Consider the following 20,326-nt stretch of genomic DNA (forward strand, 5'->3'; position numbering starts at 1 on the left):
TTGATCTTACATAAATTCAACGCATTCAACGCTAATCTTACATAATTTTGCGTTGATTTTTGGCGTAGATCTTACATATTTAGCGTTGAATTTTAGCGTAGATCTTACATATTTAGCGTTGAATTTAGCGTTGATCTTACATAAATTCAACGCATTTAACGCTAATCTTACATAATTTTGCCTTGAATTTTGGCGTAGATCTTACATATTTAGCGTTGAATTTTAGCGTAGATTTTACATATTTAGCGTTGAATTTAGCGTTGATCTTACATAAATTCAACGCATTCAACGCTAATCTTACTTAATTTTGCGTTGAATTTTGGCGTAGATCTAACATTTTTAGCGTTGACCTTTAGCGTAGATCTTACATATTTAGCGTTGAATTTAGCGTTGATCTTACATAAAATCAACGCATTCAACGCTAATCTTACATAATTTTGCGTTGAATTTTGGCGTAGATCTTACATATTTAGCGTTGAATTTTAGCGAAGATCTTACATATTTAGCGTTGAATTTAGCGTTGATCTTACATAAATTCAACGTATTCAACGCTAATCTTACATAATTTTGCGTTGAATTTTGACGTAGATATTACATATTTAGCGTTGAATTTTAGCGTAGATCTTACATATTTAGCGTTGAATTTAGCGTTGATCTTACATAAATTCAACGCATTCAACGCTAATCTTACATAATTTTGCGTTGAATTTTGGCGTAGATCTTACATATTTAGCGTTGAATTTTAGCGTAGATTTTATATATTTAGCGTTGAATTTAGCGTTGATCTTACATAAATTCAACGCATTCAACGCTAATCTTACTTAATTTTGCGTTGAATTTTGGCGTAGATCTAACATTTTTAGCGTTGACCTTTAGCGTAGATCTTACATATTTAGCGTTGACTTTAGCGTTGATCTTACATAAATTCAACGCATTCAACGCTAATCTTACATAATTTTGCGTTGAATTTTGGCGTAGATCTTACATATTTAGCGTTGAATTTTAGCGTAGATCTTACATATTTAGCGTTGAATTTAGCGTTGATCTTACATAAATTCAACGCATTCAACGCTAATCTCACATAATTTTGCGTTGAATTTTGGCGTAGATCTTACATTTTTAGCGTTGAATTTAGCGTTGATCTTACATAAATTCAACGTATTCAACGCTAATCTTACATAATTTTGCGTTGAACTTTGACGTAGATATTACATATTTAGCGTTGAATTTTAGCGTAGATCTAACATTTTTAGCGTTGACCTTTAGCGTAGATCTTACATATTTAGCGTTGACTTTAGCGTTGATCTTACATAAATTCAACGCATTCAACGCTAATCTTACATAATTTTGCGTTGAATTTTGGCGTAGATCTTACATATTTAGCGTTGAATTTTAGCGTAGATCTTACATATTTAGCGTTGAATTTAGCGTTGATCTTACATAAATTCAACGCATTCAACGCTAATCTCACATAATTTTGCGTTGAATTTTGGCGTAGATCTTACATTTTTAGCGTTGAATTTAGCGTTGATCTTACATAAATTCAACGTATTCAACGCTAATCTTACATAATTTTGCGTTGAACTTTGACGTAGATATTACATATTTAGCGTTGAATTTTAGCGTAGATCTTACATATTTAGCGTTGAATTTAGCGTTGATCTTACATAAATTCAACGCATTCAACGCTAATCTCACATAATTTTGCGTTGAATTTTGGCGTAGATCTTACATTTTTAGCGTTGATTTTAGCGTTGATCTTACATAAATTCAACGTATTCAACGCTAATCTTACATAATTTTGCGTTGAATTTTGACGTAGATATTACATATTTAGCGTTGAATTTTGGCGTAGATCTTACATATTTAGCGTTGAATTTTAGCGTAGATCTTACATTTTTAGCGTTGAATTTAGCGTTGATCTTACATAAATTCAACGCATTCAACGCTAATCTTACATAATTTTGCGTCGATTTTTGGCGTAGATCTTACATATTTAGCGTTGAATTTTAGCGTAGATCTTACATATTTAGCGTTGAATTTAGCGTTGATCTTACATAAATTCAACTCATTCAACGCTAATCTTACATAATTTTGCGTTGAATTTTGGCGTAGATCTTACATATTTAGCGTTGAATTTTAGCGTAGATCTTACATATTTAGCGTTGAATTTAGCGTTGATCTTACAAAAATTCAACGCATTCAACGCTAATCTTACATAATTTTGCGTTGATTTTTGGCGTAGATCTTACATATTTAGCGTTGAATTTTAGCGTAGATCTTACATATTTAGCGTTGAATTTAGCGTTGATCTTACATAAATTCAACGCATTTAACGCTAATCTTACATAATTTTGCCTTGAATTTTGGCGTAGATCTTACATATTTAGCGTTGAATTTTAGCGTAGATCTAACATAATAAGCGTTGATTTTAGCGTTGGTCTTACATAAATTCAACGCATTCAACGCTAATCTTACATAATTTTGCGTTGATTTTTGGCGTAGATCTTACATATTTAGCGTTGAATTTTAGCGTAGATCTTACATATTTAGCGTTGAATTTAGCGTTGATCTTACATAAATTCAACGCATTTAACGCTAATCTTACATAATTTTGCCTTGAATTTTGGCGTAGATCTTACATATTTAGCGTGGAATTTTAGGGTAGATCTTACATATTTAGCGTTGAATTTAGCGTTGATTTTACATAAATTCAACGCATTCAACGCCAATCTTTCCATTCAATTTCAGACCACTTTACGATTTCAAAAGTTTTTCAAGTCTTTTTTTTTAAAAAATCAATTTTTTCACTATTTCGACCCCTATGCTTCACAGGTGAGAAACATGAGGTCAGAAAAAAATCATTTTTTAGTGCTCTTTTCTAGTGCAAAATCGAATTCAGACCGTTTTACGATTTCAAATTTTTCATGTTTTTTTATTTCAAAAAATTAATTTTTTTCACTGTTTCGACCCCTATACTGCACAAGTGAAAAGTGAAGTCAGCAAAAAATCACATTTTAGTGCTCTTTTATAGTGCAAAATCCAATTCAGACCATTTTAGGGATTCAAATTTTTTTCAAAACTTTTTTTAAAAATTAAATTTTCCCAGTACGCCTCACATGGTAAATGAGTTGAATATGCTAAGTTAAATACTACCCAAAATCAACGCAAAATATGTAAGATCTACGCTAAATTCAACATAAAATATGTAAGATCTAAGTTTTATAAGAATTGCGGCTCTTAAGGAAACCAAGGTACTGTGGCACAATGGTAGAAGAGGCGACAAGCAAACAGGAGGTCAGCAGTTCGAGTCCCATAAGCAACTGCAGCTTAATAGGCACGTGGACGCTTTCATTTTTTCAACGCAAAAATATGTAAGATCTACGCTAAATTCAACGCTAATTATGTAAGATCTACGCTAAATTCAACGCTAAATATGTAAGATCTACGCTAAATTCAACGCTAAATATGTAAGATCAGCGGCAACTAGCGTTGACAAGTCGGAAAATTTACCACAATTTTCTTACATAATTTTGCGTTGAATGCGTTGAATTTTACTTTTCAAATTCAACGCATTCAACGCAAAATTATGTAAGAAAATTGCGGTGAATTTTCCGACTTGTCAACGCTAGTTGCCGCTGATCTTACATAATTTTGGCCAAATTCCTCGGCCCGGGAAGAGAAACTGAAAATGCTCCAAGCGCTCAGACATCCCAAATGCTGGAAGTAATCTGTGATAATAAAAAAATCAATAAAACAACAGAACTCTTAGGATTTAGTTCGCATATAACTCAGACGTCTTCCATCGGGGTGAAATCAGTGAAACACATTTGAAACCAAGACTCCTCGAGAAACTGGTCGACATTTGGAAATTCCCGTTACTCGTAATGTCAAATCCAAGGAGAAAAAAAGGAAGCATCTCGATTATTGACTCAGTTTATCTCATAAAATTGAGTAAGAGGTAATCTGAAACAAAATTTAGACCAGAAAGCTTGCACTTGAAAAATCAACTCGTTTACATGAGTATGGCAATAGAGGACTCATATCTATATAAATAAATATAATAGGCGTTTGCAAATCAATAAAAACAGGGTACCTGATCCTGACATGACATACTTTCTCTACCGTCAGATCTCATAAGGGTATTGATCATGAACGGCGAGGTGAACTTCACTCACAATAACTGGAACAAATTGTGCGCTGTTACCGAGTAAATTGAATTGAATAAATTACATCATTAGATAGAGAATTTTTGTGCGTATTATATCAAAACTTTCGCTTAGATTTTCCGTTCTAAATGCAACATACGTATTATTTCTGAGAAATACCAAAGCCGATTTCCGACTAAGAATAACTTCCAAAATGGCTCACAACTGTTTGCTTAGCCTAACAAATTCGGTTTTTTGAACGGATTAGTTTAAATTGGTGACCTAGACTAAGACCTGCTAAAAAGATCAAGCTAGATTTGCCTCCAAGTAAACAATGCTATTGCCTTAACACGTTGTTGAATACAGTTTACGATCACGATGAATTTAAAACCGACGAAAGACTGTTTTATCAGCTTTATTTCTGATGCTGCGACATACTGAGCCGCCTCCAAAATAAACGATAACTCGTCAGATTTAGTCGAACTGTTATTAGGAAATCATTCACATTGTTCTGTTTCGAATGCATCAAATTGAGCAAGATAACGTATCAATATGTATAATTTCCTCCCATTAATCAGATATACTGGGTTATATCTTACAAGTACGCAGTCTTTAATTGATGAAAAAGATTAGTCAGAACTTTGATTATTATTATAACCGCGCCTCCTTAGCTATAACAGACAACAACCAAAGCACATTGGGGGAAACACTGTGTGATTAATGGCGACAGGCCAGAATCGGAGGTTTCACTTTTTCACAAGTTTTGTCACTGAATTTTATTGGAGTCGGTGAACAAGAGTGCTTGGATCTGAAAATATGTTAATAATCGCAAAAGAGAATGGTGATTTCAAACCCGGTGAGCACTCTAAACGGTTGTGCGACAACTCAAAGATGAAACGTGATTAGACAGCTCAACGGGGTTAGTATCCATGGAAGAAGAAAGTCCACTGACATAGGCAGACCCACTGACGCTTCAAGGAAGACGAACAAATTTGTTTCAATTGCACCCACAAAAAGTCTAAACGGCATCAAAAACTGTAAGACCCATCCAAACTCATTTTTATTTCTTCTTGAAGCAGTAAATTAATATTATAGAAACCGGCAAATCTAGTAACCTCCCTCAATTTTTTTCGGTTTCATTTCCTATAATCCGGTAATTTCAATTGCCCCCGTCACCAGTAACCTACCCCTTATAATTTTTGAGTTGAAAAACATCGAATTTGAAAATTTTTGGTCTAAATTTTGGAATTGACCAAATCGGGCTAAATACTAGTAATTGGTACTGGTAAAGTCTTATACGAAATAAACTCAGCAAAGCAAAAAACAAAAGTTTGAAAAAATTGACCAAACTTGATAAAACTTTGCAAAAAGTTTATATAGAGTGTTGATAGATGGAGGATCCAACATTTGTATAAAAAAGGGTAGAATTAAGAGTTTGGTCAAGATTTTCAAATTTTGGAGAAAAAAAAGAATCAGATAACTGATTTTATCTGCAAATAAGCGCTTATTCTTGGTAACTCGTGAAAATCGTGCATTTAACATCAAGGTTCGGAGTTTGAGCAAACCTCAAATCGATAATGTTGTAAAAACATTATATGATTTTCATATAAGCCGCAAGTTCACTTCATCACGCCATAAAAACTGCGCCTCAAGTAACACAAAATCGTTACAAACGTAACGTTTACGCATTACCGCGTTTAAGTTTCAACCCTAACGCTTTGAAAATCCGCAAAACTGCGCAGTTCCAGTTGAGTCATTTCTTTCATGATAAGAAGCACCTAGTTATATGGCATGATGTAGTGAACAATTCGCTTTCACGTCATCGCAGTAACAACAACAAGCTTTTAACACCTTTGCAGCTCATTTCAGTGCTTGAAAACTATCAGGAGCGCATAGAAGCTATAGTGTATTGCCCCAGAGAGGGAACTCCCGATATCTACGATCAGCTCAAGCGTAGTACTCTAGTTACCATCCATTTAGTGAAAGACATTGTGTCTAGACGTAAACAGAAAGATCTTAGTTTACTTAAAGAGTACAGAGCATTACACCAAAGGCCTGCGCTTGAGCTGAAAACACTCACTATAGTCTTAGCTCATAATAATAACCTCCGGTCCTTGATAACACGCTCCCGACCGAAGAAACTTTCAAAGCGCCGTCGTAAAACGCTTCGCACCCGTCATGCGTTTGAGGAGGCGGAACTCACACAAGCCTTTGATAACCTGAATGTCACTTAGTCTTGCGCTGTTGTGGGAGTCTACCCGCTGACTGGCGGTGTGACTTAGTTATCTCACGAGTTACGGGTTAGTTTGTGGTTGGTTCTCTCCGATAGCGCCCTAATAAACGTTTCGCTCTCCCCATTCTTTGAGTTATTCACTACCGTCCGTTTTCCGCAGGTTATCTGGTTTCATTTTTCCGTTTCCGTCCTTTTTGTTCCCGTGTGACCTTGTTTCTTTCTATCCCCCGTTTATTTGTTGTATGATGTAGTATGTTGAGTTTTGCTGTAGTGAAATTTCTTTCTGCTAGTTTGCTGGTTTGTTGTTTAGTCTCGTTCCCTGCTAGGGTGTGACTCAAGTTCATTCTGGAGTTACGGCTGGTTTGCTTCGTGACTTTCGCCACACTTCTTTGCTAGCAATTTATTATAGCTTTATTAATTTTTGTAGTATGAACTTTTGTTGTCTGGGTATGGTGGTTTGCTAGGGTGTGACTTAAGTTTGTTCTGGAGTTATGGCTAGTAAATTTCCTGACCTTTTTGACTTTTGGTTATACTACATCGTTGCCGTAAATTGTTTCATCTTTGATGTTTTGATGCCGTCGATAAAGCCCCATAATGTTTTGTGCTTGTTTACCTGGCAGTAGCTCCTCTCCTTCTTTCTAGGGTGTGACTTAAGTTTATTCTGGAGTTACGACTAGTTTGTTTGGTTGTTTGTTGCCGTGGTCTGCTAGCATTGATCTCCCTGCCTCCTCGCTTGTGGTTTACCGTCTTCCTCCCGTGCTATCCCGGCTTCCCGTCCCGTCGCGCGCCACCCGCTCGACGTTCCTTTCTCCTCCGTACCCTTTTCCCGTTTCGTCGCGCGCCATCCGCCCGACATTTCCGCCCCGCCCGTGCCGTTTTCCCGTTTCGTCGGGCGCCATCCGCCCGAAGTTTCCGCCCCGCCCGTGCCATTTTTCGTTTCGTCGCGCGCTTTTCGCCCGACGCTCCCGTTTGTCCGTCTGGTTTCCCGTTGCGGCGTGCGTTACTCGTTCGGCGTTTCTTCCCGTCCGTTCCGTCTCCCGTTCTGCCCCTTTTCGCGCTTCCTGTGCACCGTTCTCTTTTCTCTCCCGTGTGTACTTTATATTAGTACCAAATTAAACTTGTGGTTCCTGTATTTCTTAGGATCATGACAACTTCGCAGGACAAATTTAACAAACTTTATAGTGCGAGGGCAAAACTAGAGGCTGAACTAAATAACATTTATGTTGAAATAAACAATGCTGTGGATAAGCAAGACAGGAAAGTTAAGATCGAACGTCTGATTGTGAAGTGCAAAGAAGCTTTTACTAGAGTAGATGATAAGAATGAAGAGCTCTTTGATCTGGCACAAAGGACTGAAGATCCAGATGCTGCCTGTACGAACCTAGAAAAATGGTTAGAGACTGTAACAAAGAAAACTGATGAGTTCATTACTGCTGTTCGAGGGTATATCAATTCGGTCCATGACAAAGAGACAGCAGAGCTGTATACCTCTCACCATTCAAGATCAAGTTCACATATGACTTCCTCAAAAATATCAAGTCACCGACAACGAGACTTAGAACTATCAAGACTCAAAAGGGAGGAACTTGAGAAACAACATGAGGCAAAGCTTCGCATTGCTAGACAGCGTCTTGAAATTGAAAAACAATCAAAATTGCGGGAATTGGAAATTGAGCAGCTTGAGGAGGATCATCGCAAGGAAGTAGCTGATGCAGCCCTAGAGGAAATTGAGTTGATGACAAAATCATCATCAGACGGGTCTGGTACAGGCAAAATGAGTGGGCTCTTTACGGAAAGAATTTCAGTCAAGAGCAAGAAACTTGTTCAAGTTTGGGTTAAATCGTCACCGGCCGGGAACATGGCAGATGTTGCAAACGAACCGAGTTTGCACTTTTCTGGTTCCATCGCCCAATCCAACCAAGCAATTGACCAACGACATTGTTCAACTCAACTTCCAAACTCTCACTCCAATTTCAATACACATGGTCAAGTTGAGGCCAACATCAACCTCCCTGTCCATGAGCCGCAAGAACCCAGTAGTAGAAACAATGTAACTAATGAAGCACATAATGCAAACAACATCATGCAAGAACAGCAACAGCCTCAATATACGCCTCCATCAGCAATAAACTTTGGTATGCCAACTCAACTAAACGCCCCAAACACAGCCCGACAACTGTCTCAAGCAACAATGCACTTCGATGGCTTACAGTTAGATCATCAATTCCCTCGCAGGTCGAGTATGCCGGGACAGTTGAATTTAGTCAGCCCTCCGCGTTCAACACCTTTAAACACACTCGTTCTTGCTCCTCTAGCACTTAATTCGCAACAAGCACACATAAATGTACCAGCCCCCCCCATCCCCCGTTCTAAACCCCGCACAACCGCATTTCCCGTTAATCCCACCAGCATTCCGCTTTCCCCCTTCGCCGCCACAAGCACTCTCACTACACGCCACTAACCCCGTGGCGAATAATGTCAATCTGTTACCCCATTCTCCGCCTGCACCAATCATTTCCTCCGCAAACATTTTTGTACCTCAACTAATTCATCCACCACCCCCACAAAAGAGTTTTCAGCCCAAAATTTTGTCCCTATAACCCACGCACCTCCTGCTCCTCCAGATCCAAATGTCTGGCGTTTTCCGGCAGCAGTCCCATCTAATGCAGTACCACTCGTACGGACATCTGCAAAAATTGAATTGAATAAATTACATCATTAGATAGAGAATTTTTGTGCGTATTATATCAAAACTTTCGCTTAGATTTTCCGTTCTAAATGCAACATACGTATTATTTCTGAGAAATACCAAAGCCGATTTCCGACTAAGAATAACTTCCAAAATGGCTCAAAACTGTTCGCTTAGCCTAACAAATTCGGTTTTTTGAACGGATTAGTTTAAATTGGTGACCTAGACTAAGACCTGCTAAAAAGATCAAGCTAGATTTGCCTCCAAGTAAACAATGCTATTGCCTTAACACGTTGTTGAATACAGTTTACGATCACGATGAATTTAAAACCGACGAAAGACTGTTTTATCAGCTTTATTTCTGATGCTGCGACATACTGAGCCGCCTCCAAAATAAACGATAACTCGTCAGATTTAGTCGAACTGTTATTAGGAAATCATTCACATTGTTCCGTTTCGAATGCATCAAATTGAGAAAGATAACGTATCAATATGTATAATTTCCTCCCATTAATCAGATATACTGGGTTATATCTTACAAGTACGCAGTCTTTAATTGATGAAAAAGATTAGTCAGAACTTTGATTATTATTATAACCGCGCCTCCTTAGCTATAACACACAACAACCAAAGCACATTGGGGGAAACACTGTGTGATTAATGGCGACAGGCCAGAATCGGAGGTTTCACTTTTTCACAAGTTTTGTCACTGAATTTTATTGGAGTCGGTGAACAAGAGTGCTTGGATCTGAAAATATGTTAATAATCGCAAAAGAGAATGGTGATTTCAAACCCGGTGAGCACTCTAAACGGTTGTGCGACAACTCAAAGATGAAACGTGATTAGACAGCTCAACGGGGTTAGTATCCATGGAAGAAGAAAGTCCACTGACATAGGCAGACCCACTGACGCTTCAAGGAAGACGAACAAATTTGTTTCAATTGCACCCACAAAAAGTCTAAACGGCATCAAAAACTGTAAGACCCATCCAAACTCATTTTTATTTCTTCTTGAAGCAGTAAATTAATATTATAGAAACCGGCAAATCTAGTAACCTCCCTCAATTTTTTTCGGTTTCATTTCCTATAATCCGGTAATTTCAATTCCCCCCGTCACCAGTAACCTACCCCTTATAATTTTTGAGTTGAAAAACATCGAATTTGAAAATTTTTGGTCTAAATTTTGGAATTGACCAAATCGGGCTAAATACTAGTAATTGGTACGGGTAAAGTCTTATACGAAATAAACTCAGCAAAGCAAAAAACAAAAGTTTGAAAAAATTGACCAAACTTGATAAAACTTTGCAAAAAGTTTATATAGAGTGTTGATAGATGGAGGATCCAACATTTGTATAAAAAAGGGTAGAATTAAGAGTTTGGTCAAGATTTTCAAATTTTGGAGAAAAAAAAGAATCAGATAACTGATTTTATCTGCAAATAAGCGCTTATTCTTGGTAACTCGTGAAAATCGTGCATTTAACATCAAGGTTCGGAGTTTGAGCAAACCTCAAATCAATAATGTTGTAAAAACATTATACGATTTTCATATTAGCCGCAAGTTCACTTCATCACGCCATAAAAACTGCGCCTCAAGTAACACAAAATCGTTACAAACGTAACGTTTACGCATTACCGGGTTTAAGTTTCAACCCTAACGCTTTGAAAATCCGCAAAACTGCGCAGTTCCAGTTGAGTCATTTCTTTCATGATAAGAAGCACCTAGTTATATGGCATGATGTAGTGAACAATTCGCTTTCACGTCATCGCAGTAACAACAACAAGCCTTTAACACCTTTGCAGCTCATTTCAGTGCTTGAAAACTATCAGGAGCGCATAGAAGCTATAGTGTATTGCCCCAGAGAGGGAACTCCCGATATCTACGATCAGCTCAAGCGTAGTACTCTAGTTACCATCCATTTAGTGAAAGACATTGTGTCTAGACGTAAACAGAAAGATCTTAGTTTACTTAAAGAGTACAGAGCATTACACCAAAGGCCTGCGCTTGAGCTGAAAACACTCACTATAGTCTTAGCTCATAATAATAACCTCCGGTCCTTGATAACACGCTCCCGACCGAAGAAACTTTCAAAGCGCCGTCGTAAAACGCTTCGCACCCGTCATGCGTTTGAGGAGGCGGAACTCACACAAGCCTTTGATAACCTGAATGTCACTTAGTCTTGCGCTGTTGTGGGAGTCTACCCGCTGACTGGCGGTGTGACTTAGTTATCTCACGAGTTACGGGTTAGTTTGTGGTTGGTTCTCTCCGATAGCGCCCTACTAAACGTTTCGCTCTCCCCATTCTTTGAGTTATTCACTACCGTCCGTTTTTCGCAGGTTTTCCGGTTTCATTTTTCCGTTTCCGTCCTTTTTGTTCCCGTGTGACCTTGTTTCTTTCTATCCCCCGTTCATTTGTTGTATGATGTAGTATGTTGAGTTTTGCTGTAGTGAAATTTCTTTCTGCTAGTTTGCTGGTTTGTTGTTTAGTCCCGTTCCCTGCTAGGGTGTGACTCAAGTTCCTTCTGGAGTTACGGCTGGTTTGCTTCGTGACTTTCGCCACACTTCTTTGCTAGCAATTTGTTATAGCTTTTTTAATTTTTGTAGTATGCACTTTTGTTGTCTGGGTATGGTGGTTTGCTAGGGTGTGACTTAAGTTTGTTCTGGAGTTATGGCTAGTAAATTTCCTGACCTTTTTGACTTTTGGTTATACTACATCGTTGCCGTAAATTGTTTCATCTTTGATGTTTTGATGCCGTCGATAAAGCCCCATAATGTTTTGTGCTTGTTTACCTGGCAGTAGCTCCTCTCCTTCTTTCTAGGGTGTGACTTAAGTTTATTCTGGAGTTACGACTAGTTTGTTTGGTTGTTTGTTGCCGTGGTCTGCTAGCATTGATCTCCCTGCCTCCTCGCTTGTGGTTTACCGTCTTCCTCCCGTGCTATCCCGGCTTCCCGTCCCGTCGCGCGCTACCCGCTCGACGTTCGTTTCTCCTCCGTACCCTTTTCCCGTTTCATCGCGCGCCATCCGCCCGACATTTCCGCCCCGCCCGTGCCGTTTTCCCGTTTCGTCGGGCGCCATCCGCCCGAAGTTTCCGCCCCGCCCGTGCCATTTTTCGTTTCGTCTCGCGCTTTTCGCCCGACGCTCCCGTTTGTCCGTCTGGTTTCCCGTTGCGGCGTGCGTTACTCGTTCGGCGTTTCTTCCCGTCCGTTCCGTCTCCCGTTCTGCCCCTTTTCGCGCTTCCTGTGCACCGTTCTCTTTTCTCTCCCGTGTGTACTTTATATTAGTACCAAATTAAACTTGTGGTTCCTGTATTTCTTAGGATCATGACAACTTCGCAGGACAAATTTAACAAACTTTATAGTGCGAGGGCAAAACTAGAGGCTGAACTAAATAACATTTATGTTGAAATAAACAATGCTGTGGATAAGCAAGACAGGAAAGTTAAGATCGAACGTCTGATTGTGAAGTGCAAAGAAGCTTTTACTAGAGTAGATGATAAGAATGAAGAGCTCTTTGATCTGGCACAAAGGACTGAAGATCCAGATGCTGCCTGTACGAACCTTGAAAAATGGTTAGAGACTGTAACAAAGAAAACTGATGAGTTCATTGCTGCTGTTCGAGGGTATATCAATTCGGTCCATGACAAAGAGACAGCAGAGCTGTATACCTCTCACCATTCAAGATCAAGTTCACATATGACTTCCTCAAAAATATCAAGTCACCGACAACGAGACTTAGAACTATCAAGACTCAAAAGGGAGGAAATTGAGAAACAACATGAGGCAAAGCTTCGCATTGCTAGACAGCGTCTTGAAATTGAAAAACAATCAAAATTGCGGGAATTGGAAATTGAGCAGCTTGAGGAGGATCATCGCAAGGAAGTAGCTGATGCAGCCCTAGAGGAAATTGAGTTGATGACAAAATCATCATCAGACGGGTCTGGTACAGGCAAAATGAGTGGGCTCTTTACGGAAAGAATTTCAGTCAAGAGCAAGAAACTTGTTCAAGTTTGGGTTAAATCGTCACCGGCCGGGAACATGGCAGATGTTGCAAACGAACCGAGTTTGCACTTTTCTGGTTCCATCGCCCAATCCAACCAAGCAATTGACCAACGACCTTGTTCAACTCAACTTCCAAACTCTCACTCCAATTTCAATACACATGGTCAAGTTGAGGCCAACATCAACCTCCCTGTCCATGAGCCGCAAGAACCCAGTAGTAGAAACAATGTAACTAATGAAGCACATAATGAAAACAACATCTTGCAAGAACAGCAACAGCCTCAATATACGCCTCCATCAGCAATAAACTTTGGTATGCCAACTCAACTAAACGCCCCAAACACAGCCCGACAACTGTCTCAAGCAACAATGCACATCGATGGCTTACAGTTAGATCATCAATTCCCTCGCAGGTCGAGTATACCGGGACAGTTGAATTTAGTCAGCCCTCCGCGTTCAACACCTTTAAACACACTCGTTCTTGCTCCGCTAGAACTTAATCCGCAACAAGCACACATAAATGTACCAGCCCCCCCATCCCCCGTTCTAAACCCCGCAAAACCGCATTTCCCGTTAATCCCACCAGCATTCCGCTTTCCCCCTTCGCCGCCACAAGCACTCTCACTACACGCCACTAACCCCGTGGCGAATAATGTCAATCTGTTACCCCATTCTCCGCCTGCACCAATCATTTCCTCCGCAAACATTTTTGTACCTCAACTAATTCATCCACCACCCCCACAAAAGAGTTTTCAGCCCAAAATTTTGTCCCTATAACCCACGCACCTCCTGCTCCTCCAGATCCAAATGTCTGGCGTTTTCCGGCAGCAGTCCCATCTAATGCAGTACCACTCGTACGGACATCTGCAAACTTAAACACCGTACAACCGGCCCCGTTAATCAACCCTCATATAACTAAATCTCACCACTCCCCTCATGTACAAGCAGCAGCAGTGCCTCAAAATTATGTAACTTCAGACTTCATGCAAGCGAATCCATTTAGTTCTTCCACAGGTATCGCCCCCACCTTTGTCACTCCAATCATTCCGCCAACGTAAGGAGCTACCGTTCCGAACCCGTTGTGTTGGGGTGGCCCGCCGCATCCCACACCCTCGGCTCCTTCTTTGGACTCTGCGGATTTGATAAAGCAGTTGGCGGAGGCAATTACTTGTAAGAAGAACGATCCACTGCCCGAGTGGAAGTTGTCACAGTACAATGGTGATACCCTGCAGTGGCACGAATGTTTCGGACAATTTAAAAGCGCCATAGACGCACAGTCCTTGACTGATGATGTCAAGTTAACATACTTAAAAACTCTTGTAACTGGAAAGGCTAAAACCGCCATCGCTGAGTTCGCATACTGTGGTGTAATGTATAAGGACGCACTTAAGACACTCGAAGGCAAATTTGGCCAACCACAGGCAGTAGTCAGTGCACAATTAGACAAACTCAGCTCTTTTCCTCCATTAAAGATGCACAATAGTGATAACATCATAAACTATTCTGCAACAATTTCAAGTCTTGTTGGGGTCTTTAAATCACTTTCACATGAATCAGAACTTAAGAGCGCCTCACTTCTCAACACGGCTGTGCAAAAATTGCCGCCCAATCTAAAAGAGTCTTGGTCACTCTTTACAGTGAAGAAACATTGGGTTAAGCCAACACTCCTTGACTTCAATGATTGGTTGAAGGAGAAGACCGAGGCACATTATTTAATGTAACAAACTTCATCAAAGGCAAGAACTGAGGATAACACCAACTCAGTATTAAAGACCAAAGTTGCCTCGAGAAATTTTGCTGCTAATACGCAAACTAAGGGCACTCAGAGACCAGCCTCAACATCGGCAACGCCTGCAACCCCTCGCTGCATTGTGTGTAAAGGTAATCATCGCATCTGGGAGTGTAGGGTATTTAAAGAAAAGTCGCCCACTCAGCGAGCAAAGGTAGTGGTGGAAGCAAAATTGTGTTTCTCATGTTTGAGAGAAAAGCATATGTTTAGGCAATGCCCAAATCCCAGGAAATGCAGGAAAGACGGATGTAACAGCTCCCATAATACACTTCTCCATGGAGCTGAGAGGGTTTATCCATCAAAATCCCCTTCAAACAACAACAACATTAATTCTAATACTGGCGCAAATCAAAGTAAACTTCCTAGTGTCCAATCATCGAGTAAGACCACCACTTTGTCATCTGTGAGTAATGTGAAAGGCCTCCTTCAGGTGACTGAATTACAGTTAAAGAGCTCTTCTGGTAAAGATACCACGGCTTTAGTTTTGTGCGATACCGCTTGCAGTAACTCTTGGGTATCCAATGATCTTGCAAATAGACTTGGTTTGCACGGTACAGCATTGAAACTAACAGTCAAGGGTATAAATACCGAGGAGGTTGTAGACACTAAGTTAGTTGAACTAATTGTAACACCACGCGACAACCAAGCATTTCAACCATTTAAAGTCAGCCCTTACGTAAAGGAAAATTTGAATGTAGGCGCCGATGTCATTAACATTAAAGCACTTCAGGAAACATACCCGCACCTAGCAGTTCTAGACCCAGTTACCTATTGCTATGGAAACATCGAGATGATACTTGGACAGGATGTGTATCATGCCATCCGCCCGTTAGAGTACTTCGCTGCCGACGAGAAGTCCTCGCCCTTCGCTGTTCACTTGCCCATAGGATGGGTTCTAAGCGGCCCTCTACCGTCGTCTTCAGGTTTAGTCTCGACTTGTTTCAAAGCTAATATAGAGCAGGATTTTGAACTCGCTAGTCAGGTAAAATCTTGGTACGACATGGAGTCGTACGGCGCACTTAAGCAAGTAGACCCACAATCCACCTCGGATGCACGTGCGCATGAAATTTTTGAAAACACTACCGTGCATAATGGAAAAAAGTACGATGTCGGAATGCTATGGGCTGAAGATAACACCGAACTGCCCAACAATTATTTCTCAGCGCTTGTTCAATTAAAGTCTTTGGAAAAGCGGCTCACGAAAGATCAGACATTAAGGGAAAAGTACTCGAATACCATCAAAGAGGACTTAGACAAAGAGTACGTTGTAAGGGTCAAAGATGCTCATAAGGTGGAAAGTCGCTCGGAACGAGAGTGGTACCTACCACACCATCCGGTTTTTAACCCGAACAAGCAGGGCAAGGTTCGTAGGGTACTAAACGGAGCAGCAAAATTCCATGGCGCATCGCTTAATAAGTCATTACTCACCGGACCTGAACTACTGCAAAACCTAATCTATGTACTCCTACGGTTCAGACAACATCCATTTGCCGAATCCGCCGACATCGAGGGAATGTTCCTCCAAGTTGGATGGTTACCATGTGATCAGCCATCATTGCGCTTTTTGTGGCGGGAGGACCCCACATCAAATGTTGTGGTACACCAGTATACACGCCACATCTTTGGGGCAAAAGATTCGCCCACCTGTGCCAACTACACACTTCAACGCATGGCAAGTGATAATGCTAAGGAGTACCCAGAAGCTGCGAAAGCCGTCCTTGAGAACTTCTACATGGACGATTACTTAGACTCAGTGGAATCCCCCGAGAGGGCCCTCATTAGGTCGAAGGAATTGGTACATCTTCTCCATCTAGGTGGGTTCAAGCTTACTAAGTTTGTAAGCAATGTACCAGATCTGGCTGATCGAGTTGATGGGTCTGCTCAATCCACTGAACCGAAGGTCATCGTTTCATCCAAGGAGGAATCAATGCACGTGCTTGGGCTTAAGTGGGATCACAACAACGATACTCTGGTTGTGAGCAGGGGTACTAACAGCACCATCACAAAAAGTTTAACACAGCGCTTGGTCCTAAGTCTTGTGTCAAAGGTCTACGACCCAATTGGTCTTGTCGCACCGTTCACTGTTGGTGCTCGGTTAATCTTGAAAGACATTTGGCGTGTCAATGGACAAAGTTGAGATGACGCGTTACCTAAAGACACAGACAGTTGACAGATTCCTCGCCTGGTGTGTTGAACTGCCCCGGTTAGCTGAGATCGCTATACCGAGAAGCTACTTTTAGGACCATCCCAACATCTTGAACTCCACATGTTTGGTGATAGCTCGCAAGACGTATTCAGTGCAGTTTGGATTTCTTAGGGCTCAAGTAACTTGCACCTCCGGGGAGATTATAACAGAGCTGGCGTTTGTCTTGGGCAAGGCCCGTGTTGCACCTATGAAGGTAATGACAGTTCCTAAGTTGGAATTTCAAGCCGCTCTCCTCGCTGCCCGTTTAAAAAGGGAAATCTGTCGAGCATTAACGGTTACTGTGGACAAAGTCTTTATGTGGACAGATAGTACAATCGTCTTGCAGTGGATAAACTCAACAAACAAACACCCCATCTTCATTGCAAATCGGGTTAGTGAAATCCTGGAGAACACCAGCGTTGACCAATGGAACCACGTTGCCACTTGTGATAATCCGGCAGATGCTGGCACGCGTGGTATGTCCGCTGAAGTTTTTGCAATCAAGTAGCTGGGTGAGGGGCCCTGACTTCTTGAGAACTAAGCAATTCACTTTTGTACCAAATACTGACGTCGTTGATAACATCAAGCTCGGCGTTGTAACCAAGGAACAAGATGATGACTCCATCTCATCTTTAGCTGCATCTATAACTAATTCCCCAAAGGAACAAAGCATTAATCCGATCCCGTTTGATAAGTTCAGTTCTTATCAAAAATTACTTCGTGTCACCGCATATGTGTTCCGTCTTTTACCATCTCATGAAAGTTACCGTACCGTAGACGGCAGCATAGCCGACCCTGTTGAGCTTGACGAAGCCGAGCGTCATCTCCAGTATTGGTTCAAGGAGAGTCCTTTAATACTGAAAGAAAGGATCTTCTTGACAACAAATCAGTTATGAAGAGCAGCCGCATTGCTCAGTTTACTCCGTTTATTGGACCTCATGGTCTCATCCGTTCCTCTGGTCGACTCCGACGGTTATTGGAAATTGACTTTGACACTAAGCATCCTATCGTGCTGGATGCGCGTCATACTTTTTTTAAACTGTTTCTGCGGCATACTCATTTGAAGAACCATCATCAGGGCATCGATTACTTAAGGTCAAAGGTACAAGAACGTTATGCCATCCTAAAACTACGTTCCACACTGCGTTCCATCAAATCAAACTGCGTCTTGTGTAGAATGTTCCGTGCAGCAACCATTCAACCTATCATGGCAGACCTCCCAAAGGAGAGACTCGCATACCAGTCTCCTCCCTTTGCCAACACCGGGGTTGATTACTTCGGCCCATTCTACGTCACAGTACGTCGGACTACCGAGAAGAGGTGGGGATTTCTTTTCACTTGTCTCACTACTCGTGCTGTCCATGTTGAAGTTGTCCCGTCCATGGACACTAGTTCCTGTGTAATGGGAGTGGAGCGGTTCGTCTCCCGTCGGGGTACTCCTGCTATGATTTGGTCGGATAATGGTACGAACTTCATTGGAGCGGAGAAAGAGCTTCGTGAATGTGTGGAAAAATGGAATACGCTTAACATCGCTGCCGAACTTGTCAATAAGGGCATTAAGTGGAGGTTCAATCCACCCAGTGCGCCACACCAAGGTGGCATCTGGGAGAGGTTAGTTCGTAGTTTTAAAAGAGTACTGTACTCTATCCTCGGTACGCGTCGCCTCACAGATGAGGTTTTGAACACTACTTTTTGTCTGGTCGAATACGCACTAAACTCATGTCCCTTAACGCCCGTGAGCGCCGACCCGTCCGACCTGGGCGCAATAACACCTAACCATTTTCTACTCGGTAACCAAGCAACCAGAATTCTGACTATCGTTGGCGTCGACGAGTTCGATCATCGTAAGCGGTACGCCCGTGCACAGTCATACGCCATGGCAATTTGGGCACGTTGGCTCAATGAGTATGTACCTGCACTGAACCGTAGATCTAAGTGGCAGACGCCTGCCGAGCAGCACCTCAAGGTCGGTGATTTAGTTTGGATCGTTGAAGAAAGCAACCCTAGGGGTTACTATCCAACTGCTCGGATTGAAGAACTTCGGTACGGCTCCGACAGCGTCGCCCGCTCCGCCGTCTTACGCACGTCATCCGGATCGCTCGTCCGCCCACTCGATAGGCTTGTACCAATCCTCCCAACATTTTCTTCCGGGCCGGAAGATGTTACCGAGTAAATTGAATTGAATAAATTATATCATTAGATAGAGAATTTTTGTGCGTATTATATCAAAACTTTCGCTTAGATTTTCCGTTCTAAATGCAACATACGTATTATTTCTGAGAAATACCAAAGCCGATTTCCCACTAAGAATAACTTCCAAAATGGCTCAAAACTGTTCGCTTAGCCTAACAAATTCGGTTTTTTGAACGGATTAGTTTAAATTGGTGACCTAGACTAAGACCTGCTAAAAAAGATCAAGCTAGATTTGCCTCCAAGTAAACGATGCTATTGCCTTACACGTTGTTGAATACAGTTGACGATCACGATGAATTTAAAACCGACGGAAGACTGTTTTATCAGCTTTATGCGCAACATCCGAATATGAAAGAGTTTTTCAATGTGAAACCAAAGATATGAATCTAAGCTCCATTTTGTGTTCGAGTAGCAGTCCAGGTATTTTTATGTGCTATAATCTAGATGTATGGTACCTTGAGCCTGACTTTTCGTCAGAAAAAGAAACCTCTGATCGTATCAAAAACTCAGACTAGAATTTTGCTGAGCGGCCACAATTTGATATACATCTTTCATTGAACAAATGTCCAAGTGAGGTCTAAAGTATTTTGTTATGAATCGTTTGAACAAGCTAGCTTTTGTAAGTTAGGCACCTCCCATTTGTTTATGTTTAAACATTATGTATGCATTTGAGTTATTACGTATGTACACGTATGAACGTATGAATAGGCATTTAGAAAATACTATTAGAGCGGAGGTTTGAAAATAACACGTGTATATAGCAAAAAGTCACTGCAAGAAGCATCAACCAAAAAGTTGTTCTTATTGCATTTTTAGTGATTACGAGCTTTGTAAAGGGGTGTAATACTATAATTTTTTTTGGGGGGGAGGCTAGCGGAAAAGATTATAGAGTGCCAGATTTTCCAATATGCAGTGCCAGACTTAAAAACCTGCCACGTTCGTGTTTCGAATTTACGTGACTCTGCTAAAACCATATATCGAAAGTTTGACTAACATCTCGAACCTCTTCGCGGTTCTCAAGGAATATCAGCTTTTCTCAGTTTGTGTAAAATTCACGTAACCAATGCTTCCTTTACGGTTAGTAAAAAAAATGC

The 20,326-nt window shown here is 41.0% G+C and overlaps 1 protein-coding gene across 1 annotated transcript in view; it reads right to left on the reverse strand.

Annotated features, from left to right (window-relative positions):
- The window catches only part of LOC142340372 (uncharacterized), a 174,633-nt gene that overhangs the window by 134,698 nt on the left and 19,609 nt on the right, over positions 1–20,326 (reverse strand). The gene's annotated exons all lie outside the window — the stretch shown is intronic.

The sequence above is a fragment of the Convolutriloba macropyga genome, chromosome 5 (assembly GCF_964194025.1).
Source record: "Convolutriloba macropyga chromosome 5, txConMacr16.3, whole genome shotgun sequence".
NCBI lineage: Eukaryota > Metazoa > Xenacoelomorpha > Acoela > Convolutidae > Convolutriloba > Convolutriloba macropyga.